Below are 18,934 nucleotides of genomic sequence, written 5' to 3'. Positions count from 1 at the left end.
CAACAGGGTAGTTTATGAACAGATGGGCCAGGGAGGCTGTTCTAAGAGCATTCCCTTCCCTACCCAAATTAAGAATTCCAATATGTATTTCCATGACCTATCTGTAGGAGCTACTGTAGTCTCTCCCAAAGCCAGAAACCAGAGGAGTCAGACTCAAACTTTTGATGTCATCATGTGTAAAGTCTGGAGCTGCTCCATAGACAATGAAGAAGGAGAATGTTGTGGACCCACCGAATGTTTGTTTTATTTTTATTATTATTATTATTATTATTATTATTATTATTATTATTATTATTATTATTATTATTATTATTATTATTATTATTATTATTATTATTATTATTATTATTATTATTAATTTATATATATATATTTTTTAACTTTTAATTCTATAGTAATGTCCTCAGTTCCATAACAGTAAATGTACCTTTAAACATTTCACGGTTTATACCTGACGGCATCCCAGATTTGAGTTTTAGCACTCCTATCGTTTGGATTTGGGAGAGTTGCTTGTGTTCACTAGTAGCTACACTGTGTTTAGACCATAAGAGCATGGATTCTTAACTTGGGTGTAGTTTCCCTTTAAAAGAGACTAGGGGTGGAACGGTTCACAAAATCTACGGTTCGGTTCGTATCACGGTTTTGGTGTCTCGGTTTTCGGTTTGGTTCGATATGTTTTTTATGTACACTCCAAAAATACCATACATCAGCATATGATATATAGCCAAAAAATAATCCAACTTTTCAGTTATTCTCAAGGACGTAGTCATGCAAAAACTGAAAGAATGAGGCAGTTTGACATCAGGCACATTATTTTGACAGTGACGGTTAGAGCTAGGAGAGAGAGGGGAGGCATTGCTGATTTAAACATGCTTCTAATTTATTTGGTAAAAAAAAAGTTTACCTTAATAATGTTTGGCACACAAAGACCGAACTGACTGAAAAATATAGGCAACATTTGTCAAAGTGTTAACTTAGTGCAAACAAACACAATAATTAAACCTTTTCTATTTTTGTGGCCACATTATATACAAAGGCCATCAACATAAAGTATGAATATGCTCAACCAGCACTAGACTTTCTTATCAAAAAGGAAACGTCTCTGTTATTTAAAATAAATAAATCATGTGTACTAAATATATATTTTCTTTTTAATTGCATGAAACATTATGAAGTATTCTCTTATGCCGCTTTTCACTGCATGGTACCTAATCGACTCGACTCACTTTTGCTCTGGTTGAGTGCCCTGGTAGCCGTATTTGAAGTGACGTCACACGAGGAAGTAAATAGTCAACAGTAACAGTATAGTAATACTATATACTATCACACAGTAATACTATAAACCAACAGCCAATAAATGTGAAGTTATCTTTGAACCTCTGTTGTCAAGCCTTGTCAATATACCCCCCCTTCCCCACTAATGGAACTAATGGAACACAGCGAAGTGACTCCACGGTTAGCTCGCGGCTAATGCTAGTTAGCTTGCGGCTAACGTAATGTTAGCCTAGCTTGCGGCTAACGTTAAACCGAACAATACACACATGCCCGAACTGTAGAGGTCGTGCCGAACGGTGTACGGTTCAAATGCGTACCGTTCCACCCTTAAAGGAGACATATTCAATCCATACAGTACTACATATTGAGACACTGCAGCACCATGGAGGACATGGAGGGAACATGGCCGCTCCGGTGCACACTCAACCTCGGGTCGAAGGCTAGAATGTCACACTGTATCTAATGACAAGCGACCCCTTCTTCTTCTTCTACTACTACGACTCTTAAGTGTGTCTTCATGGGATGGTTTCGCTCGCTGTGTCTGTGTCGAATGCCTCTTGGCCGTGTCTGTCTGTTTCAGACTTTTGTTCCACTTTCACGGCCACAGGTTAGTATGAAGCAGCTCGTACAGTCAAGCACTGGGGCGTCTTGGTCTATTTCAAGTGCTGCTCTGGCCGCAGCAGCGTCCCAGCTTGCTAGCGCATATCTGGGCCGCAGATGATGTCATATGGTTTCCCTACGAGAGTTTGCTCATGTCTTCTCAAACTTGCAGCATGCACGCCGAGCACAGCTACTTGACTGTTTTAATTATATTGTTTTGATATCTGGTTAAGAAACGTGAAGAGGAAGACTCGCCCCCGGCTTTGTAAAAATGCACTTTTATCTGAACGTGTTCTTCTTCTCCTGTTCTACTTTTGTTTGATAAAAAGCTGCGGCGGAGAATTGGACGGCTGTTTGCATGGTAGCGCATTTGATGAAGAAGATGATAGCGGAAGTAAACTTTTTAACAACAGATGGATCCATAAAAGTGGATTTTTATATACATCATGTTAAAACAATCAAGTAGTTGTGCTTGGTGTGTGATTACATGTCATGAGTTTCCGCAAATATGAGCAAACTCGTAAGTGGATAGAGAAGTTGTATGACATTACGTGCAGCCCAGTTATGCGCTAGCAATATCTGCAAGGGGGGGGGGGACTTTTGTTAGTACTGCTCCACTTTTGACCAGCAACAGAATAAAGTGGCGCCTGGCTTTAATCCACTGAGTACCAGCTGCATACAACCCGGTGCACGTTAAGAGGTTAATGTTATTCCTATGTTCTACTGCAGTTCAGTTTGTATGACTGGATATTCACTACCGTCTCCAACAGCCAGAAAGGAGAGCGTTGTCCAAGTACCCTGATCTGGGTTGTCACAACAATCTAGTTCCATGGATGACTCTAAATGGATAGAGCTGGGGATGGCGACAGTATCATTTTTCTTTTAAATCCACTTTTTCTCCTTATTTTTCAATTTTTCTCACATCCCAATTTCGCCTCGCCAATTCTCCCTTCAATTCTCCCCTCCCCTGTCTCGAAGGTTGCTAGACTATGCCTCCCACTGGTCGGCTGCAGTGAGGACCAAGCCTTGCATCACGTGTCCCCTCCGGTACACGAGGAGGCAGCTGTCGCATCTTTTCACCTGAACAGCGCAATCTCTCAGTGGCGAGGAGTAACGCGTGGGAGGCTCACGCTGCCCCGATACTTCCTGATTCTGCTGTACAGGCGCACCAACCGACCTGTAGGAGTCGCTGTCCACAACGTCCAATCCCCACCCACCGGCTTTCCCACCCCTAACACTGCCAATTGTGTTAGTATGAACGACCAGCCAAGCCGGTAGCAACGCCGAGAGCTGGGCTCGAACCCAGCATCTCCTGCGTTAGTGGCGAGCGCCTTGCCCACTGCGCAACTTAGCCGCCCCAGGATGGCGACAGTATCCTGATGAGGTTTGTGAAATTCAGAATTTTGAGTGGCACATCCCTTTAACAGCGTTCAGAAAAAATTGTCAAATTGCGCAATCTAACAGTTAAGATACACATTTACACTTACAGTAGCTTTATGTATTCATATGCAGCTCGTAACCACCCCCCACTTATGGCGGTCGGAGAGAATATCTCGCTCGGACTCAAATGGGTGAAAATGTCTACCCCTTATATAATACTCAATAACTCTTCACTCCAGCAAATAAATCTCATATCGGTCTATCGAATTTATTCCATTCCATCCCTATTCAGTGAGGCAATTATGTAGTCATTTGAACTCTACCAGCTAAGTAGCTTTCTGCTCCTTACATTAAGATGTGAGGGAAGGAGGGAGACCAAGATAGAAAAAGGGCGACAGTGAGAGAGCGAAAAGGAAGAGAGAGAGAGAGAGAAAGGGAGAGAGAGAGAGAGAAAGAGGTGGGGGGGGGGACTTTATCCTGCACCAGTGTGTGATAATTCAGGCACTGACACACACCGTGTCTGCTTTAGCATCAATCTGTCATGCTAACAGCTTATTAGTGGCCTGAAGGAAGCCAGGGCCACACCTCCATTTAGAGACTGAGGGATGGTAGTGTGTGTGTGTGTGTGTGTGTGTGTGTGTGTGTGTGTGTGTGTGTGTGTGTGTGTGTGTGTGTGTGTGTGTGTGTGTGTGTGTGTGTGTGTGTGTGTGTGTGTGTGTGTGTGTGTGTGTGTGTGTGTGTGTGATGTGTGATGTGTGTGTGTGTGTGTATGTGTATATGTGTGAATATGCAGATGAGTCTGAGCAAGTGTGCGTGTGCGCGTGTGCATGTGTGTGTGTCAAGGTGTCTCTCACCATCAAGGTGTCCATGTCCTCATTACCCTCACCTTCACAGTTCCTATTTCTTTACAGTACAATAGCTTCCACTGGAGGAGCAGCATCTAGGAACAGCTCTAACTAGTACTACCCTTTCGAAAGAGTATCATGGTGGTTTGATGGTAATTTCAGTTTTACCATGGCACCCCAAGTGGCCACGCCGTATGAATCATTTACAGAGGATGCTGTCATGAATGAAATTATTCATTGCCATGATAACCACTTTTGTACTTTTGTAAGATTATGTAAATACTAGGGGTGGGAATCACCAGAGGCCTCACGATACAATAGTATCACGATACGATAGTATTGCGATTCAAAATATATTTTGATATGCTGAGTATTGCGATATTAATATTCCGATATATTGCGATTTATTACCTTTTTCAACTGCAAAGTAAAACTTTGTCAACATGTCTTATCTAATAACATAAAGTTTTCAGTCTGTTCATCTCACTTCAATCATTTGTATTGCAGCAAATGGGATTTTCTCAAGCAGACAGATGTCCACAATGTAATCTGTGTTGCATGTACCTGACAAACTGAACTGTTATATTCGAACTTAACTGAATGCACACATGTGCGTGTGTGTGTGTGGACTACTGTACTATTACAGGTATTGAAATGAACAATGTAACTTCCTTATACAAAAAAAAAATATATATATAATATACGTATATATATATATTTTAATAATAAAATATCGATACTTGGCGTCCTTGTATCGATACAGTATCGCCACGCAAAGTATCGCGATACTAGTATACTGTATCAATATTTTCCCCCACCACTAGTAAATACCAAAAGAAATTATGGAAATACCATGATATTTTTTGGGAAATACTATTGTGCTTTTTACACAAGGGCACCCACAGTGGCATAACTCTAATACCCAATGACCTGATTTCTACAATACTCTACATACAGTGTATAGTATCTGCCTCTAGATTTAGTTAAATTGATGCCTTCTCAGCCATCTGTGTTGAGGATCTTCAGTGAGGTATAACTACTTTTGGCTTAATTGGTTCAAGGGATCTGCAAATAATAGTTTTGTTGTATTTGTGTACCCTTGCTGTACCTTGCCATACTATTAGTACTACCGGTACTACCAGTGTTACAGTGTGGCAGAAAATAACTGTTATTTTAGTAAAAAACTTGTTGTTCTTTCACGGCACTATTATGTCAAACAGCCTGCTTTTTACTCCTCGACATTTCCCTGAACCCCACGGAAACAAATTACTCTGAAGGAAAAGGTTGCATACAAAACATGTATTAAGTTCGATGAAAAGAATGTACTTTCATTAGGAAATGGTCACCAGAGGCCAGTGAGTCTCTAAGGGAACTGTTGTGAGTGCACAGATTGGAATGTTCTGCCTGAGTCACAGGAGGACAGCCTGGTCACTGGCATTGACAGAATGGCTGACTGCACCACTGACTACATTCACTCCTGTATGGCCACTGTTGTACGCTGTTTCCCCAGTAACAAACCCTGGATCACGGGTGACACCGAGGCACTCCTCAACCAGGAAAAAAGGAGGCCTTTAGGGATGGTGTTCAGGGAGAAGCTCCAGCATGTGCGACACGAGCTGAAGAGGAGATTAAAGCAGGCGAAGGAGCTGCTACAGGAGGAGAGTAGAGAGGAAGCTGCAGCACAACGACACCAGCGAGGTGTGGAGGGGAATGAGGACCATCACTGGCTACAAGAAAGAAAAGAACAGCCAGGCAACAGCGAGTAGCGTTGGCCAATGAGCACACAACCGCTTCTACAACAGCAAGTAGCGTTGTCCAATGAGCACAACCGCTTCTACAACAGCGAGTAGCGTTGTCCAATGAGCACAACCGCTTCTACAACAGCGAGTAGCGTTGGCCAATGAGCACAACCGCTTCTACAACAGCGAGTAGCGTTGTCCAATGAGCACAACCGCTTCTACAACAGCGAGTAGCGTTGTCCAATGAGCACAACCGCTTCTACAACAGCGAGTAGCGTTGTCCAATGAGCACAACCGCTTCTACAACTGCGAGTAGCGTTGTCCAATGAGCACAACCGCTTCTACAACAGCGAGTAGCATTGTCCAATGAGCACAACCGCTTCTACAACAGCGAGTAGCGTTGTCCAATGAGCACAACTGCTTCTACAACAGCGAGTAGCGTTGTCCAATGAGCACAACTGCTTCTACAACAGTGAGTAGCGTTGTCCAATGAGCACAACCGCTTCTACAACAGTGAGTAGCGTTGTCCAATGAGCACAACCGCTTCTACAACAGTGAGTAGCGTTGTCCAATGAGCACAACCGCTTCTACAACAGTGAGTAGCATTGGCCAATGAGCACAACCGCTTCTGCAACAGGTTTGACACTGCGGCCAATGTCTGCCCCAGTCTGTACAGCCTCCCCCCCCACTTCAGCTGCAGCGTCTCCCCCCCACACACGTTTGCACCCCCATCACTGCAACTGCAACTCCCCCCACACCTGGGCCCCCACCCTTGTCCTTCACCGGAGATGAGGTGAGGCTGGAGCTGGGGAGTCTGCGCCCTGGAATAGCAGCCAGACCAGATGGTGTGTGTCCGAGACCTGCTTAACTCAATCAGCGCCAGTCGGGTTAACGCGCCAACCGTTCAGCACCATACCCGAGTATTAGTCGGGTTTTCATCGTTATTTCTTTTATTCGATATTTTTATTCATTTCTCTCACACGGACCTCGGGGTTACCATAGGGCAGGGGTGGCCAACCAGTCAGAGACTAAGAGCCACAAAAAAATGACTGTGGTACCACAAAGAGCCACACCATATACCAGCGTTTCTCAACCTTTTTTTTCAGTCACGGCACCCTTCATGTGTTTATAGGTCTCACCCTCTGGCCTCTGAAGTTGCTAATGTCTTTTTTATTTGGGCCTCACAGGGTTAAAAGTACCCTGTGAGACCCACGGTTGCAAAATTACAAAATCACTTTTAGCCATTTAAAAAAATAACGTTTATTTAAAAAATGTTAAAGGGGAACTATTTTACTATTTCTTTCACTATTTGGGCACTTTTACACAATTCCTGTGAGTCTATGGAACACCTAGGTTTTTTTCAAAAAAAATGCATTGTTTTGTATTTCTAATCAAGTACTAAAAACCGCATTTTTCTACCTCAAGATCTTAAGCCGTTTTGAGGCTGGGCTCCAACCACTGTGTGGCCTGGTGCCAACTGCCACATCAACTGCCACATTATTATGCAGCTGAGAAATCTCTGACATCACAGATATGCACATTTTCAGATGACTCAGTTCAGTGAGGGTGGATATTGTGAGAGGAGAATTGGAAGAATTCGCCAATATGAGAATTAGAGACATATATCCTATTAATATAAGTCCACATAGCTAAGAAACAATGGTACACACTGAAAAAAGCCATTTATAAGATAGTTCCCCTTTAAGCACATGTATAGTCAATTGGTCCTGTTGTTCAGCCTCACAATGCTATTTGATAGTAAATGTGTTTATTAGTGCTGTCAAACGATTAAAATATTTAACTCGATTAATCGCATGATTGTCCATAGTTAACTCGCGATTAATCGCAAATTAATTGCATTTTTATTTTAATTTTTTTTTTACCTTAAACAGATCTTTTTCAAGTTCCAAGTTTTAATACTCTTATCAACATGCGAGTCAACAAATGCTTGCTTTGTGCAGCCATTTAACACAAAAGGATGACCCTCATGCATTGCAAATTTGCATCAAATTCAAAACAGAGTGATACACAAAATAACTTAAAAGAAAATAATAATTTAAAACAATGAATAAAGTGTGCATGAAATAATAGGGGAAAGAAAACGTTAGGAACTTGTTACATTCACACACACAAGGGCTGATTAATCACACACCCCCCTCTCTCCCTCACACACACACTCTCCCAGCTCTTCTTCTCTTTTGCCCCTTCCTCATCTCTCTCACCCCCCTCTCTCTCTATATCACACACACACACACACACACACACACACACACACACACACACACACACACACACACACACACACACACACACACACACACACACACGCACACACACACACACTTCAGAAACAAACATAGTATCAATGAGAGCATCAATAATACACCTGAGTGAAGTCTAGTAAAAAAAAAAAATTTTTAGTTAATCTTGAGTTAAAAAAATTTGTGGCATTAATAGAATCGGGAGTTAACGCGATATTAACGCGATATATTTGACAGCCTTAGTGTTTATATGTCCCACCCTCTGGCCTCTGAAGTTGCTAATTTCTTTTTAATTTGGGCCTCACAGGGTTAACCTCTTAAGCCCGAGATATACAGTAAAAGTGTATATTTTCAGCATTATGTTTGTTTACCAATTATTTTAACTGTTATTAGTGAAATATAAGATTATAGAAATCTCAGGGCATTGAGTCGGAAACCGGCGCATATTGACAGGAGGAAGTGGCACAGCCAAAAGTGAGTGTAGTCTTTTGAAGGAAGAGACTCAGGGCTTTCAAATTTCGAAAAACTACCCTACCCAGCTCACACCAGCCCCTGTCAATCATCTGACTTCTGGATTTACTTTTTAATTTCTCTTATTTTTTGGGATTATCTCCCACAAACCTGAACGTTATTGCCATAAAACAGAACGCAGTTAGTTTCTCTACCTTTCCGTGAACGTCTTGCAAAAAACGGTGTTGCAATATGATGAAAAATGGTGGAGAAATTTACATTATAAAAAAGATGGCAGAATTCAGTACTGTATCTACAAAACCTTCTGTTTAATCATCTTCCCTTTATTCATTTGCTTAGATTTTTCAGGTCTGGTCAATTTTAGCATGGTGTTATTTACCCTAGATTCAGATTCAGATACCAAGAACATGCAAATGGACCATTTAAAAAAAAATTGTAAATGTTTATTCTACGTCCTTATGGAATGAGTGACATAAAAAAAAAAAAAAAAAAAAAAATTTAATTTTTTTTAATTTTTTTTTATGGATGGAAGAGCCGCACATTGACGGGCAAAGAGCCGCATGCGGCTCGCGAGCCGCGGGTTGGCCACCCCTGCCATAGGGAATCACTCTGAGATCGCTAGAGTGCAATACCGGCCGCATCCTGCCAGGTGGCAGTATCGCCCACCCTTCTAAACCTTTTTTTCACACCCGGTGTTACATTTAATTCACTCCGGGAGCAGCTTTTTTGGTCAGGCGAGTCCAGCGGTTCACTTGATCACATTGAAACGCGTCCAATGCCCCCGATGCATGTGTTGTGGTGTATTATGTTGGCGACACAATGGACACCAATACTGGAAATCGCGATCAGACAATTGGAATATTCTTTTTGGGGTACCTCCTAGAGTCCTAGTGAAGGTAAGGACTATATGACATCAATAATTTCACATCGATCGCAACGACCATGTGTAACGTACTCCAAAACATATGCCGTTGGTGACGATCAAAGCATCAAAAAACGACCCCCCCCCTTTCATTCATTCATGATGAAACATAATATCTATTATATACATTTGATTTGGAAATAGTAGTGTGTCCAGGCGAGCAACGCCAATGCTTTTAGTAAAATTCACATATTGCTCCATAGCGCCGTTTTCTGGAATTAGCTAGGATCACTCTGAAACTATATGTAACCCAGGTTTCAGATTCATAACTATTTAGTCATAGGGACATAAATAGTTAATGCCATTGAATAAGAACATAAATAGTTAATGCTATTATGTAAGAACATAAGTAGTTAATATTATTCGGTAGGGCTGCAACGATTAGTCGACATAATCGACGACGTCGATCATAAAAACTTGTTGACGCCGAATTGTTGCGTCGATGCGTCTTTAAAAAAATTTAATTTAATTTTTTTGCACTACCTATCTTTGTGAAAGTGGCTTCTCAGCTCTGGTCCAGCTGAAGACAAAGCAGAGGAACAGATTAGACATTAAGCATGACCTCAGAGTTGCTTTGTCTACCATCACTAGGGATGGGAATTGATAGGATTTTATCGATACGATTCCATTATCGATTCTGCTTATCGATTCGATTCTTTATCGATTCTCTTATCGATACCTGATCAATTTATAATTTAAATAAATAAATTGGAAATGCAACAGAACTAAGCTGGTTAGAATAACAACATGCAACTTGACATTTCTGATTGTCATTTATTGTTGAGCCCCCATGTCAGGGGCGACAGTGGTTCGGGAGGTAGAGCAGTCGTCTGGCAATCCGGAGGTTCCCGGTTCGATTCCCGCTCCTCCCGGGCAGCGTGTCGATGTGTCCTTGAGCAAGACACTTAACCCCTAACTGCTCCCGATGAGCAGTTGGCACCTTGCATGGTTGCCTGCGCCGTGAATGTGTGAGTGATTGGGTAAAATGTAAGGAACAAATTGTAAAGCGCTTTGGATAAAAGCGCTATATAAAAAAGCAGCCATTTACCATGTCAGAAAAATACAAAAACTGTAAAAAATAAAACATTAACTATAGCCTACACTTAAATAAAATAATGTATTTGAGATTCTCTTAAAATGTATTTATTTTTTTATTCTTAAACTAATTTAATCTATTGAATAACAGTCGTTATTCCTCTGACTTCTGTCTCACACACACACACACACACACACACACACACACACACACACACACACACACACAGACACACAGAGCTCCCTCCCCGGGCCCCTGTCCTGTAAGGTATTGGCTTGTGTTGCTACACGGACACATTTGTATGTTGCACCATGGTACTTCCTGTCTGACGGACTCAGAGTAGAGACTTAGTAAACAAACAATCCGGCTCTTATTATATGTGAACTAAAGAGTACAAGGTTTACACAACAGTCCCCACCCGCTGTTTTATTGTATTTGTACCTGTACTATCCGCTGTCAGCTGTTTATCTCTCTTTGTGAGCTTGATTAAATAGCGTTAGCTCACGTTAGCTAGCGATAGCTCCGCGGCTAATTTTAGCTCACCCTAAACTAAATCAATGACTATGTTCTAAAGCATTCAAGTAGTTTTCACTGCACATAGAAGTAGCCAAACAGCGGGAGCATTTCGGGAGCATATTACCAAAACCCAGGCAATTTCGAGCCCTTAATGAATCAAATAGAGTGCCATGGCTACATGCTAACGCTAACATTATTACGCAACTAGGAAAAACCTGGCAGCGATAAGGGAATCGAAAGTCACAGGAGCCACACGGTTCCAGGCATCGGCCAATTAGGAACCGGTTCCCAACCGGAACCGGTTTTCGATTCCCATCCCTAACCATCACCCCAGACTTTGAGACTCTTGTCAGGAGCAAACAACATCCCCAGTTATCCCATTAGTTCCCTGGGATGTTAAACTAAGAAGTCTGCTAAGAAGGATATATTATTTATTATTATTATTTTATTTCATTGTGTTTTTAGCCCTAGTTGCACTTTTGTTGCAACCCCAGTTATCCCATTCGTACACCCAAACTTACTGTCGGTCTGTTATGTTAAGCTAAGAAGTCTGCTAAGAGCCCGGAAAAGGAGCCGCGCCCATAGGAAGCAGAGATGGAGGGTGTGACAGATATAATCGTTAGATTAGTCGACTAATCGAAAAAATTATCGACAGATTAGTCGACTACCAAAATAATCGTTAGTTGCAGCCCTATTATTCGGTCATATGTATATGCGTATGAGATTAGCAACTTTGGCCAAATCCTTTGAATTGCTGCACTGCCCTTTAAATTACTTCATGACGTAGATAGATGTCACGACAGCCACGCCTTGCTTTACGGCAGGTGAGTCTTGCACTACGCCAGATGAGATTCCAGATTGACGGAGATAGCCGCAGCTAAATGTTGCTGGATACCGAGATGAAATACCACCACAAAAACAGTTGTCAAACAGTTATAAAAGATTCCCCCAGTTGCAAAACCGAAGAAGCGTTGCAGTTAAAGTAGCCTGCGGTTTTGGTGAGTTTCATCAATATTGTGCTGTCCATTTGTCGAATATACAAAATCGTTAGCTCAATGCTATAAGCTAATAATGTAGCTTCATCCTGAGTCATGCTAGCAAAGCTTCAAGCTCAATTTGGTTAAATGAACCATGAACCATTTCAGAAGTACTTATAATTGTATTGATATGCTGTACGATAAGAACATGGTATATATACATTTTTACTGTTTTTGAGAGTTTAATATGGAACATGAGGAATGTCCCATATGCCAGCGCACTTTAGCCTAACTTAGCATGGGACAGACAGACATTCCCATGTGCTGTGATAAGGTAGCCTACTTTAGCTTAGCATGGCTAAAAGTAGCCTGATTGATTATTCATTCTGAAAGCAATGAAAAGATGATGAAGCGATAAAAGATGGTAAATAGCTTTTATTTTCTGAATGCCTGCTTGACGCAGGCCAGGTTTTTCTAGCACCCCGTTCCACCCTGGGAGCAGTTCCAGGAGTCCCGGCCAACCACCATTCACGACGTGTGCCCACGCGGGACGAGGCAGTGTGCCGGACCGATACAAGATGGCGAGCCAACCCACTGAACCTCTGATATAGATCAAGGCTAATGCCGGCCTGATTCGAATACCCCTGTTGCTCAACTCCTGTTGCCTCAACAGTCCGGTAGGATTGAACTGATTGAACTTTAGTCATAAGAACTTCCAAGGACCATATCCTTTTCTATGACACAAACTGATTGAACGAGAATACAAGGACTTCCAAGGGCTTCGACCCCGTTCACCTTTTGTTATTTTGATATTGTATTTTGTATTTGATTTGATTTGATATATGGGAACTGATATTTCTCCTATAAGAATGGAGAATTAAAGGGTAAATACACCCAGTAAGATACTTGAACCACTGATAATTCTCCATTAACACTTTGAATGCCAGCCACGCTTTTTGTCGTTAGTTTATGCCGACCTTTGAGTGCCCGCCAACGCTATATAGCGTTTGTTTGTCGTATTTTTTTTTATTGGCGATTTTAATTCATATTTCATCAATCGAGCCTCACACTAGTGTTGCAGACTCTCTCTGAGCTCAATTGGGAAAATACCGCCCCCTATCGTCTCTCCCTGTGTAACTGCACCCCATTACTTTAGACTGACGAAGGGGGGGGGGGGGGGGGGGCAGTTTCCTCATTTTACTTTTCCGTCAAGCCAACTGAAGAGACCAAGTGATCGCCAGCCATCAGAACAGCGTGGATTATGTATTTACAGTACCCAACACTGTAATCAATAAGCGTGATCGATATTTGGAATGGCGATCAGGAATTGGAATAATCTTTTTGGATAACATCTGATCTAAGGTAAGGAATTTATTTTACAAGTCTTGGGGTAATCGGATCTGTTTTGACCTATATATCAGCGTGTGCCCCATGTGTGTGTGTGTGTGTGTGTGCGTGTGTGCCTGTGCGAGCGATCAGGAAATGAGATAATCGATATTTCAGCCCGCTTCTATAGCGTGCATAAGTACACATATACTATCGATAATCTAGCATTTATTTGAAAACTATTCATAAATAGGCCAAAAAATTACAAAATTTTTGTGTATCCAGAATATTCCAGTAAATGCCGTTTATCACGGAATCTTTATATTTTCCTTGAAAACGAGGGCTTTTCAAAATGCTATAAAACGGAAATTAAGCGATTAAAAAACAATCCGTTTCGACAATGTTGACTGCAAACAAGTCATTGATAAGCGACGGGCAGATTAGACACATAGCCATAATTTAAGACAGAGATTATGCGTTCACAACGCTATCATTGAAGTGGGTGCTGGCATTTAACCATGCTTTACCATGTTAATGGCCGGCACTGAAAGTGTTAAGAAAGGAGAATTAAAGGGTAAATACGCCCAGTAAGATACCTGAACTACTGATGTTCTCCATTATAGAGGACGAGTTAAAGGGTCTATGTACCCAGTAAGATACTTGAATCTCATTGATGACATATTGATTATAGCTGAATCACTGATGGTTCTCCTGTAAAGAAAGATGGTTTAAAGCGTAAATTCACCTAATAAGGTATTTGCATTCCTATAACCTGGAATATTTCTATTGGTACTTAAGAGTTTAAAGGGGCATTTCACCTAATAAGGTACTTGCATTCCCTGCACATTTAAAGGTTTAAATTAATGTTTAAACACTTACCTATTGACATGATAAACTGATATAGAGTTTACTGATCTGCAATTGCAGAAGAAAAGATAACGAGTTACTCATGATAAAGGGATACATCCATTATCCAACCTTGACCCTAGCTTTAGCTAGAGATAACCTCAGAGACATCTGAACCAACCATAATGTGTTGATCTAATCAACCTAGGACTTGATACCGAACTAACCCTCCCGAAAGAAGGAGTGGTTTATGAAAGAACCTAAAAGGGATACTTCACACTACTACTGTTTACTTCACGTCTTGTATGTCTGTATGTCTAGCTAGCACGCTTAGAAATAAAACACCGGCCATTGTTATAACTCTGTCTCTGGTCTACCATTCCTTTAATTGTGTATATTACTCCTCTCCTCATTCGAATCTAGAACTGTGCCCGTGGCGAACAGCTGTTACTGTTAGTGACACAAGTGCTACATACTTATATTCATCACGGAATAACACGCAACCGTATGCATGGATTTAATTTTTTCACATATTGAACGATGGATAGTTGATGTCAAATGAGCCATAGTATTGTATCCATAGCTATAATATAGAATATAGATATAGCCCTGCAAACACCGCCATGCATTCCTATCTCTTAGACCGGTGGCGCAGTAGGAACAAAGATGGGCCAGGCCCGTGGTGCTGATAGTTAAGGACTGCGCAGCTCAACTTGGTGAGCCTCTCCAGAGGATCTTCAACCTGAGTCTACAAATGGGGAGGGTCCTGGTTCTGTGGAAAACATCATGTCTTGTACCGGCACCCAAAGTAGGGCTCCTGAATGAGCTAAACTACTACAGACTGGTGGCCCTCACATCCAGTGGTGCAGTCGTAATATGGGAACTGCCCAAACGCCACGCGCACGCGCGCTCCCGCGCAAGCGCACACATGTTCCCTCGGTTGCGCACAAGAACAGATGATTATTATGCATAACAATGTTTTAAATGTAATTGTAGTTACAATTTCTTTAATTGAATTAACTTAAACTAGAAAAGTAAATACAAACCGGAGCCGGTTCCCGAACGTAATCTCGAACCGGCTGGCGCGTTCACACTGGTTCGGAACATGAAAAATCTGTGCTCAGTGTTTTCTTAGAGGGCCGAACTAAAGCCTCTGTCATGTTCCGAACCAATTATTCCCGGAGCCCGGCCGGTGTGAAAGGCCTAAAGGTGAGGTCAGGTTTAACCCCTTAACCTCTTAAGCCCAACGGGTCCGGTACTGGACCCAAGCCATAAATCCATGTCTACAGACTGTATGGATTAATGTTGCGTTTTTCCCCCAAATGTAACCAAGAGTAAAGAAAGACCCTAATCTGTAACGATCCGAGACCCAGCCCTGGGTGGGGCTGTGATGAGAAGAGAAACTATGGTCTCATACTACCCTCTAGTGGTCACCAGCAGATGGGGCAGGCCTTCACATTACCCGTGTTGGCTAATGTGATTAATATGATTAATAGTATGATTAATGTGATTTCTTTGTGTGTGTTGTTGATGCCTTTCCTTCCCTTGTGTGATGTTGTTCCCCTGTCTGGTTGTGTTATTTGTATAATGCTTTTGTGTCTAGTTTGGGTTATTCTGTGTTTTGGACTGGCGCCAGCTGTTACCAATTAGAATTAGTGTTGTATTTAAGTGTGGTTCTGTCTTCACCGCTTTGTGGCGTCATACCTCTGGGTTACCCCTTGTTCCTGTCCTTGTCGTCTTGCACTGCTGTTATTTGTTCGAATTAAGTTTTGTTAGTGTTTTGTTTTATTGCCTGTTATTTTCCGTGCTCTCAGTTCGATGTTATTAGTGCCAGCTCGGCTGCAACGTTTATGTTCTTTTTGTTTTGTGTAGTGTTAAGTTGTACTAGTAAAGTCCTTATCTACACGTATCCTGCCATCTCTGCCTCCCTCCATTCCATTCCTGCAAATTGGGTTCTACTCTCCTTCCCTCACTACCCTCAATCCTAACACTAATCCTGTCAAAACAGCAGTCATAGTGTATATTTTCAGCAATACGTTTGTTTACCAATAGGTTAAAGTGTTATTATTGAAATATCAGTTTAGGAAATGCATTCATAAACAAGCGAATATAGACGCTAAAAGCTCTATTTAGTTTGTAGTCATAATGATGAAGGACAGACAGGGCTTTCAATGAGCATTGACATTTCGAAAAACTACACTACCCAGCTCAAGCCAGCTTCTGTCAATCAAATAACTTGTGGAATAACTTTTTTTATTTCTCTTATTTTTCGGAATTATCGACCACAAAACTGAACGTTATTGGCATGAATTAGAACGCAGTTAGTTGATCTACCTTTCTGTGAACGTTTAGCAAAAATCCCAATTAAATTCCAAATGGCAGATACTTTTCCATAATAGGAAAGTTCACGGTTCCTGCTGCACGCCTGGTGATACTAAATCCAGATTGAACTCTGCCATTGGAAAGAGTAGATTTGGCCCGATCCATAGCTGTGCAACTTGACTATAATAAGGTAATTTATAGGTCTGATATTTTATATTCTATAATAATATTTAAAATATTAAATATATAAATAATAATAAATAAATAAATAAATAATCTGGATGGCAGAATTCAGTACTGTATCTACAAAACCTTCTGTTTAATCATCTTCCCTTTATGCATTTGCTTAGATTTCTTTGTACACGTGATCTCAAGAAGGTTCTGAACGAGCTCAGTGGCAGGTTTTGATGTCTGGTATTCACTGTCAAAGATGCAAAGAAAAATCATAATTTATATTCTCCTTTGTTTCATCATAATTAACTCAAGCCTAGTAGTAGACACAATATTTCTGACACTGGACATACATTCCCTGAGGTCTATAGATGTCCCTAGAACATGCAAATGGCCGTGTACAAGTGGAGCTTCCATTTACTTGGGTATGTACCTTTAGGCTAGGGTTTTTAAGAGGTTAAAATAATTGTCTCACTATAATGAAATGGATACTAACATCATCACACATGAATACAATTGGGTTCAATGGATCCACAAGAGTCTCAGCTTTCCAGTCATACCCAATTTCAAGACTGTTTAGGGACTCCAGTATGCAGACATATAAATATACCATTTCTAGAATCACAGAAAAAAGAAAAAAAAACACATATACTGCATACAAAAACTGCATGGATTCTGCCCAAAACTGAATGGGATTAGCATAACGTGGGTATCTCTATAAAGCAGAGACCCATAGAACCCATTTTCCTTCAGATATCTTGATGTGAGTGGTGAAGAGACCGCTAGACTAACTTTGGTGCACTATTTAGCCCACTTCCCCACAACCTGGCATGACATGGTGCCGGTTCGCAGGATCGTCTAGTTTCATGATACCAGTATCTTCACTCTAGCTTTAAAACTGAGTGTGCTACAGCCTCTGAAAGACAGTGATGTCGGCTGGGGGCGCAGACACCCCCGCCTGTCTCTGAGGGTTAAGAGGAGGTAATGAGCAAGCATAAGTAGGCCACAAACCACTTAAACATAACTAAAACAGACTAAAAGGACTTCTCCTACGCGGCCCTTCAAAGGATGACTATCCAAGGTAAAAGAAGAGAAAGGAACATTCTTTAGTCTGCATTTCAGTTTTAATAGGACCACAAAATGGCTGACATGTCAGTTATGACAGCAAAGTGCTCCTATATTTTCTTTGTCGTTGCATAGTCACTCTTTAAAGTATCCTGAGTAGAAGAAATTATTTTTAACGACATCCCCCTAACACCCAAGCTATACTGTGTTACAATGCACTGCCTGAGCTGCCCACTATTAATAAAATCATGGATATGGTGGCAGTGAGGAGAAGGCAAGTTATCCTGCAGTTACCTCTGTTGAGTGTGGCAGAGCTGTTGATGTCTCCGGTGATGAAGGAAGACTCCTGTTTCCTCACCGTGTCGTTCCACATCCGCCTGATACGACTCTACACACAGGAGGGAGCGAGGGAGTAGGGGAAGGAGAGAGTGAGAGAGAGAGCGAGAGAGAGAGAGAGAGAGAGAGAGAGAGAGAGAGAGAGAGAGAGAGAGAGAGAGAGAGAGAGAGAGAGAGAGAGAGAAAGAGAGAGAGAGAGAGAGAGAGGGGGGGGAGACGGAGCGGCAAGGAGGTAGAAAGGGAAGGCAGAAAAGAGAGGGAGAGGAGCAGTGATGATGGGGGAAGAAAGGAAGGAGAGAACAAGGGATGAGAGGAGAAGTTATGATGGGGAAAGGAAGGAAGGAAGGAAGGAAGGAAGGAAGGAAGGAAGGAAGGAAGGAAGGAAGGAAGGAAGGAAGGAAGGAAGGAAGGAAGGAAGGAAGGAAGGAAGGAAGGAAGGAAGGAAGGAAGGAAGGAAGGAAGGAAGGAAGGAAGGAAGGAAGGAAGGAGAGAACAAGGGAGGGAGGGAAATACATGATGACCAAAGAGGGGAAGGTGCGCGGTAAGCAAAGTGACATCAAAGGGAAGGAGATGTGCAAAAAGCAGGCAAAATAGTGCAGGTGAAGCGACGAAGGAAAAAGCAAAGCCAGGGCCAGCAAGAGGAAAAGAGAGGGAAAAGAATTCATCCATCAGTCCCTTTACTGCTCCCTCTACCTGTGTACCAGATGCAGTGTGATGTAGCGTGAAGCAGGGTGTAGTACAATTCACTTTCAATTTAGGGTGCACAGATCGATCGATCCAATCGGGGGCCGGTTGCGCTTGCGTGGCCATGACCGGAGCGCGGGCCAAGCAAGTAGCAGCGTGAGA

General features: G+C 41.9%; 1 pseudogene across 1 annotated transcript in view; it reads left to right on the top strand.

The window, feature by feature from the left end:
- LOC311231632 (adhesion G protein-coupled receptor L3-like) overlaps positions 1-18,934 on the top strand; it is a 209,398-nt pseudogene that overhangs the window by 162,704 nt on the left and 27,760 nt on the right. The gene's annotated exons all lie outside the window — the stretch shown is intronic.

This window comes from Notolepis coatsorum (assembly GCF_963971535.1).
Source record: "Notolepis coatsorum genome assembly, chromosome: 7".
Lineage (NCBI taxonomy): Eukaryota > Metazoa > Chordata > Actinopteri > Aulopiformes > Paralepididae > Notolepis > Notolepis coatsorum.
Note: the sequence above shows the minus strand (reverse complement) of the source record. Positions and strands in the feature narration are given on the sequence as shown.